Source organism: Arachis ipaensis, chromosome B09, assembly GCF_000816755.2.
Source record: "Arachis ipaensis cultivar K30076 chromosome B09, Araip1.1, whole genome shotgun sequence".
In the NCBI taxonomy this organism is placed as follows: domain Eukaryota; kingdom Viridiplantae; phylum Streptophyta; class Magnoliopsida; order Fabales; family Fabaceae; genus Arachis; species Arachis ipaensis.
The window spans coordinates 27,803,952-27,812,467 of NC_029793.2; the positions used below are offsets into that span (position 1 = coordinate 27,803,952).

An 8,516-nucleotide genomic window follows, 5' to 3' on the forward strand; every position below is an offset into this window, starting at 1 on the left:
TGAGTTCTTCTTAGTGCGACATTGCTAGGAGGAATCATCTCAAGAAAGATCATCTTCTCAACATTTGGTGCTTCAATGATGCCGCCAATAAGTTCTATTTTCTTCTCTATTATGTAGGCTTTGAACCTTTCGAACCTTGCAATGAAATCAAGACTTAGCGGTTAGTTTTAGGGTTTAAAAAAGAAGGGTAATTGAAATATTTTTATGAAATTAGGGATAAATTAAAAAGGTAAATAGGGATTGGGTAAATACTATAGTATAGGGATTGTTAGGCTATTTCGTTCTTTCCTTAGGATCTTGATGGCAATGCTTAGAGGCGAACCCAGATTTAGGTTCCAGAAATATTGTATACAAATACTCTTTGCAAGAACTTTCAACAATCTACATTGAACTTTTTATAAAATTAAATGTTAAATAAAAAAAAAGAGGGCGCGTGGAGCGCAATAAGAGTGCAGATGGAACTGCTAAAACAGAGTGCAGATTGAACTGTTGAAACGGAATGCAGACATGACTGTTGAAACAGAAGACGGAACTGCCAAAAAAAGGCGTAGATGAAACTACTGGAAGAAGGCACAGACAGGCCATAATGACTATTCCATAAAGGATAGTTGTTTCCTGTTAGAACAGGGATAACCAAGACTGATGTTGGATTTTTACGTGGATGGATGTAATAGAGATTGGTTGGAATCTGAGCTAAATTGGAAGATTGATTATTTATTATGGGAGGAGGTTGAAAAAGAAGCAGGGTGAGTTCTCACTGGAAAGATGATCTTTAAGGAAGATACCAAGGGTTTAATACCATGATAAAACTATGAAAGAATAAGAAAAGAAAATATGAGGAATTTTTGTTGTGTGCTGTTGTTGTTGTGAATACAAGAAAATGTTTTTGGACAGAAAATGTTTAAGAAAATATGAAAAAAAGTCTAACCTGTTTTTGGAAAGTGTTTCTAGTGTCGTCATGGTTGCTAAGATGAGAAGCATGAAAACTTTGAAGGAGTTGTTGAAACTGAATTTGAAAAAAATAGAAGTTATGGCTCCGAATCCATTCCGCCTTACAAGGATGGACGTTGTAGTGTCCCTGCAGGATCCAGAGTACTGCAAAGTGAACCGGACAACAATTAAGGAAAATAAGAGGCTCTACTACAAAAAGGACCGTGCGGTACTCGAGAGGTTATCCAAAGCATTGAAGCTGCACCACTCTCTTGAAAAGGCACACATAAAAGAGAATCAAGGCAAGAGAACGCTTAATAAGAGGAAAGCTGCATCATCGCCTTCAACAGGATCCACATTGGCATCTACATCGCCTTCAACAGGATCCACATTGGCATCTACATCAACAACAAAGACTGATATTCCAGTGCTTCCGGAAATTTTCAAGGCGATTATTGCTTCAATGAAAGAATTTGATGTAACTTTTATGATGTAGAGAAAGTTAACGAAGACAGACTTGGAGCCTAATAACAGCCGGTTAGCGATGCCAGAGAAGCAGATAAATGAGGAGTGCAAGTTCTTAGCACACAAAAACGCAGCGATTATGAGGATTCTTGAGGTTCGGGATGGGAAGCGGCGGCTAATTGAGATGAAAGTAGGGCTCTTAGAATCGTCGGGTGAAGTGTGCCATGATCAGGCTCTAAAGAAGTGGAATATGACCTCTACATCAACTCATATTCTAGCGAGTTCTTCTTGGAGCGACTTTGCTAGGAGGAATCATCTCAAGCCAGATCATCTTCTCAACATTTGATGCTTAATGATGCGGCCAATAAATTTTATTTTCTTCTCCATCATATAGGCTCTGAACCTTTCGAGCCTTGCAATAAAATAAAGACTTAGCGGTTAGTTTTAGGGTTTAAAAAGGAAGGGTAATTGAAGTATTTTAATAAAATTAGGGATAAATTAAAATAGTAAATAGGGATTGGGTAAATACTATAGTATAGGGAATGTTAGGCTATTTCGTCCTTTCGTGAGGATCTTGATGGCAATGCTTAGAAGCGAATCCAGATTTAAGTTCCAAAAATATTGTATACAATTACTCTTTGCAAGAACTTTCAACGATCTACATTGAACTTTTTATAAAATTAAATGTTAAATAAAAAAAGAGGGCACGTAGAGCGCAATAAGAGTGCAGATGAAACCGCTAAAACAGAGTGCAGATTGAACTGCTGAAACAGAATGAAGACTTGACTGTTGAAACAGAAGACAGAACCGCCGAAAAAAGGCGCAGATAGAACTGCTGGAAGAAGGCACAGACAGGCCATAATGACTATTCCATAAAGGATAGTTGTTTCCTGTTAGAACAGGGATAACCGAGACTGATGTTGGATTTTTACTTGGATGGATGTAATAGAGATTGGTTGGAATCTGAGCTAAATTGGAAGATTTATTATTCATTTTGGGAGGAGGTTGAAAAAGAAGCAGGGTGAGTTCTCACTGGAAAGATGATAGCTTATGTATCCTCTTCAAGGAGGATACCAACGCTCTGATACCATGATAAAACTATAAAAGAATGAGAAAAGAAAATATAAAGAATTTTTATTGTGTGTTGTTGTTGTTGTGAAAAAAATAAAATGTTTTTGGAAAGAAAATGTTTAACAAAATGTGAAAAAGAATCTAACCTGTTTTTGGAAAGTGTTTCTAGTATCATCATGGTTGCCAAGATTAGAAGCAAGAAAACTTTGAAGGAGTTGTTGAAACTGGATTTAAAAACAATAGAAGCTATGGCTCTGAATCCATTCCGCCTTACAAAGATTGATGTCGTAGTGTCCCTGTAGGATCCGAAGTACTGCAAAGTGAACCGGGCAACCATTAAGGCAAATAAGAGGCTCTACTGCAAAAAGGATCGTGCGGTACTCGAGAGGTTATCCAAAGCGTTGAAGCTGCACCACTCTCTTGGAAAGGCACACATGAAAGAGAATCAAGGCAAGAGAATGCGGAATAAGAAGAATGCTACATCATCGCCTTCAACAGGATCCACATTGGGATCTACATCACCTTCAACAGGATCCATATTGGCCTCTACATCAACAACAAAGACTGATATTCCAGAGCTTCCGAAAATTTTCAAGGTGATTATCGCTTCACTGAAAGAATTTGATGTAACTTTTGTGATGTAGAGAAAGTTAACAAAGACAGACTTGGAGCCTAATAACAGCCGGTTAGCGATGCCGGAGAAGTAGATAAACGAGGAGTCCAAGTTCTTGGCCCACAAAGATGCAGCGATTATGAGGATTCTTAATGTTCGGGGTGGGAAGGGGCGGCTAATTGGGATGAAAATAGGGCTCTTAGAACCATCGGGGAACGTGTGCCATGATCAGGTTCTGAAGAAATGGAATATGACCTCTGCATCAACTCATAATCTAGCGAGTTCTTCTTGGTGCGACATTGCTAGGAGGAATCATCTCAAGACAAATCATCTTCTCCACATTTGATGCTTCAATGATGCCGCCAATAAGTTTTATTTTCTTCTCCATCATGTAGGCTCTGAACCTTTCGAGCCTTACAATGAAATCAACACTTAGCGGTTAGTTTTAGGGTTTAAAAAGGAAGGGCAATTGAAGTATTTTAATGAAATTAGGGATAAATTAAAAAGGTAAATAGGGATTAGGTAAATACTATAGTATAGGGAATGTTAGGCTATTTTGTCCTTTCGTGAGGATCTTGATGGCAATGCTTAGAAGCGAACCCAGATTTAGGTTCCAAAAATATTGTATACAAATACTCTTTGCAAGAACTTTCAACGATCTATATTGAAATTTTTATAAATTAAATGTTAAATAAAAAAAAGAGGGCGCATGGAGCACAATAAGAGTGCAGATGGAACTGCTAAAACAGAGTGTAGATTGAACTGCGGATACAGAATGCAGACATGACTGTTGAATTAGAAGACGAAACTGTTGAAAAAAGACGCAGATGGAACTGCTGGAAGAAGGAACAGACAGACCATAATGACTATTCTATAAAGGATAGTTGTTTCCTGTTAGAACAGGGATTACCAATACTGATGTTGGATTTTCACTTGGATGGATGTAATATAGATTGGTTGGAATCTGAGCTAAATTGGAAGATTGATTATTCATTATGAGAGGAGATTGAAAAAGAAGCAGGGTGAGTTATCACCGGAAAAATGATAGCTTATGTATCTTCTTCAAGGAGGATAGCAAGACTTTGATACCATGATAAAACTATGAAAGAATGAGAAACAAAAATATGAAGAATTTTTATTGTGTGTTGTTGTTGTTGCGAAAAAAAGAAAATGTTTTTGGAAAGAAAATGTTTAACAAAATGTGAAAAAATGTCTAACCTGTTTTAAGAAAGTGTTTCTAGTGTCATCATGGTTGCCAAGATGAGAAGCAAGAAAATTTTGAAGGAGTTGTCTAAACTGGATTTGAAAACAATAGAAGCTATGGTTCCGAATCCATTCCACCTTACAAAGATTGACATTGTAGTGTCCCTGCAGAATCTGAAGTACGGCAAAGTGAACCGGGCAACTATTAAGGCAAATAAGAGGCTCTACTGCAAAAAGGACCGTGCAATACTCCAGAGGTTATCCAAAGCGTTGAAGCTGCACCACTCTCTTGGAAAGGCACACATGAAAGAGAATCAAGGAAAGAGAATGCTGAATAAGATTAATGCTACATCATCGCCTTCAACAGGATCCACATTGGCATCTACATCAACAACAAAGACTATATTCTAGAGCTTCCGGAAATTTTCAAGGCGATTATCGCTTCACTGAAAGAATTTGATGTAACTTTTGTGATGGAGAGGAAGTTAACAAAGACAGACTTGGAGCCTAATAACAGCTGGTTAGCGATGTCGGAGAAGCAGATAAACGAGGAGTGCAAATTCCTAGAACACAAAGACGTAGCGATTATGAGGATTCTTGAGGTTCGGGATGGGAAGGGGCGGCTAATTGGGATGAAAGTAGGGCTCATAGAACCATCGGATGAAGTATTCCATGATCAGGTTCTGAAGAAGTGGAATATGACCTCTGCATCAACATATAATCTAGCGAGTTCTTCTTGGTGCGACCTTGCTAGGAGGAATCATCTCAAGACAAATCATCTTCTCAATATTTGGTGCTTCAATGATGCCACCAATAAGTTTTATTTTCTTCTCCATCATGTAAGATCTGAACCTTTCGAGCCTTGCAATGAAATCAATACTTAGCGGTTAGTTTTAAGGTTTAAAAAGGAAGGGTAATTGAAGTATTTTAATGAAATTAGGGATAAATTAAAAAGGTAACAGAGATTCGGTAAATACTATCGTATAGGGATTGTTAGGCTATTTCGTTCTTTCGTGAGGATCTTGATGGCAATGCTTAGAGGCGAACCCAGATTTAGGTTCCAAAATAATTGTATACAAATACTCTTTGCAAGAACTTTCAACGATCTACATTGAACTTTTTATAAAAGTAAATGTTAAATAAAAAAAAGAGGGCGCGTGGAGCGTAATAAGAGTGCAGATGGAACCGCTAAAACAGAGTGAAGATTGAACTACTGAAACAGAATGCAGACATGACTGTTGAAACAGAAGACTGAACTGCCGAAAAAGGCGCACATGGAACTGCCGAAAGAAGGCACAGACATGCCATAATGACTATTCCACAAAGGATAGTTGTTTCCTGTTAGAATAGGGATAACCAAGACTGATGTTGGCTTTTTACTTGGATGGATGTAATAGAGATTGGTTGGAATCTGAGCTAAATTGGAATATTGATTATTCATTATGGGAGGAGGTTAAAAAAGAGCAGGATGAATTCTCACTGGAAAGATGATACCTTATGTATCCTCTTCAAGGAGGATACCAAGGCTCTGATACCATGATAAAACTATGAAACAATGTGAAAAGAAAATATGAAGAATTTTATTGTGTGTTGTTGTTGTTGTGAAAAAAGAAAATGTTTTTGGAAAGAAAATGTTTAACAAAATGTGAAAAAAAGTCTAACCTGTTTCTGGAAAGTGTTTCTAGTGTCATCATGGTGGCCAAGATGAGAAGTAAGAAAACTTTGAAGGAGTTGTTGAAACTGAATTTGACAACATAGAAGCTATGGCTCTGACTCCATTCCGCTTTACAAGGATTGATGTCGTAGTGTCCCTGTAGGATCCGGAGTACTGCAAAGTGAACCGGGCAACAATTAAGGCAAATAAGAGGCTCTTCTGCAAAAAGGACCCTGCAGTACTTGATGCACCACTATTTCGTGGTACATTTTGTACTTAATTGAGTGGATTTTATCCACTAAACTCACACTTATTCATAGGATTTGCATGTTTTACATTTTCCTTCCTGATTTTGTGCTATGATTGAAAACATGCTTCTTTGGCCTTAAATTTGCAGTGTTTAATCCCCTCTTATTACCATTCGATGTCGTGATATGTGTGTTAAGTGTTTTCAGGGTTTACAGGGCAGGAATGGCTTAGAGGATGGAAAGGAAGCATGCAAAAGTGGAAGGAATATAAGAAACTGAAGGAATTGCAAAGCTGTCCAGCCTGACCTCTTCGCATTCAATCGATCATAACTTAAGCTACAGAGGTCCAAATGAGGCGGTTCTAATTGTGTTGGAAAGCTAACATCCGGGGCTTCGAAACAATATATAATTTGTTATAGTTTCCATGCTGTTAGGCGATGCGTACGCGTGGATTACGCATACGCGTGACCTAGCAAAAGTTCAATCCATGCATACGCGTGAACGATGCGTACGCGTGACAGAGCCACGTGCTGGACGTATCAGAAATTGCTGGGGGCAATTTCTAGGCTATTTTTGACCCAATTTTTGGCGCAAAAAACATAGATTAGAGGCTATATAGTGGGAGAATCAAGGAATTCATCCACACAACATTGATTCATTCACAGAATTTTAGGTTTTAGATGTAGTTTTCTAGAGAGATATGCTCTCTCCTCTCTCTAGGTTTTAGGTTTTAGGATTTCTCTTAGTTTTAGATTTATTTCTTCTCAATTCCAGGTTCAATGTTCTTTTAATTTAGTCTCTCTTCTACTTTTATTTGTTCTAGCATTCTGGCTTGTTTCTTTTCCTTGTTAATTACTTTATGTTGACAATTTAGTTTGTGAATTTCCATGTTAGATTGAATTTCTTATTTAATGCAATTTGAGGTATTTCATATTTATGATTTTAATTTATCTTATTACATTCTTAGCTTGAATTGATTAATTGGAGAAACTTGAGTTATCAAACTCCTTTGTTGATTGATAATTGGAATTTACTGGTTGGTTTGGATCCCTCTAAAGCTAGTCTTTCCTTAGGAGTTGACTAGGATTTGAGGAATCAGATTGATTGGTCCATTTGACTTTTCTTTATTTAGTAAGGGTTAACTAAGTGAGAGCAATAAACAATTCTCATCACAATTGATAAGGATAACTAGGATAGGATGTCCAGTTTTCATACCTTGTTAAGAGTTTTTCTAGTTAATAATTTACTTTCTTGTAATTTTATTTCCTTGTTCCTTATTTCAAAAACCCAAAAAGATACAATCTCATAACCAATAGTAACACACTTTCCTGCAATTCCTTGAGAGACGACCCGAGGTTTAAATACTTCGGTTTATTTTTATTGGGTTTGCTTTAGTGACAAAAAAAGTTTTTGTATGAAAAGATTCTTTGTTGGTTTAGAAACTATACTTACAACGGGAATTTATTATGAATTCTTTACTAGCAAAAGTCCGTTCGTCAGTACTCGAGAGGTTATCCAAAGCGTTGAAGCTGCACCACTTTCTTGGAAAGGCACACATGAAAGAGAATCAAGGCAAGAGAACGCTGAATAAGAAGAATGCTGCATCATCGCCTTTAACAGGATCCACATTGGCATCTACATCGCCCTCAATAGGATCCACATTGGCATCTACATCAGCAACAAAGACTGATATTCCAGAGCTTCCGAAAATTTTCAAGGCGATTACCGCTTCACTGAAAGAATTTGATGTAACTTTTGTGATGTAGAGGAAGTAAACAAAGACAGACTTAGAGCCTAATAACAGCCGGTTAGCGATGCTGGAGAAGCAGATAAACGAGGAGTGCAAGTTCTTAGAACACAAAGACGCAGCAAATATGAGGATTCTTGAGGTTCGGGATGGGAAGGGGCGGCTGATTGGGATGAAAGTAGGGCTCTTAGAACCGTCGGGTGAAGTATGCCATGATCAGGTTCTGAAGAAGTGGAATGTGACCTCTGCATCAACTTATAATCTAGCGAGTTCTTCCTGGTGCAACATTGCTAGGAAGAATCATCTCAAGACATATCATCTTCTCAACATTTAGTGCTTCAATGATGCCGCCAATAAGTTTTATTTTCTTCTCTATTATGTAGGCTTTGAACCTTTCGAACCTTGCAATGAAATCAAGACTTAGCAATTAGTTTTAGGGTTTAACAAGGAAGGATAATGAAGTATTTTAATGAAATTAGGGATAAATTAAAAAGGTAAATAGGGATTGGGTAAATACCAGAGTATAGTGATTGTTAAGCTATTTCGGTCTTTCGTGATGATCTTGATGGCAATGTTTAGAGGCGA

General features: G+C 37.6%; 1 long non-coding RNA gene across 1 annotated transcript; it reads left to right on the forward strand.

Moving 5' to 3' along the window:
* Positions 1,121 to 7,841, forward strand: LOC110266348. The gene is made up of 2 exons (XR_002353618.1): positions 1,121 to 1,170; positions 7,695 to 7,841. It is a non-coding gene; the product is annotated as an uncharacterized LOC110266348 (long non-coding RNA).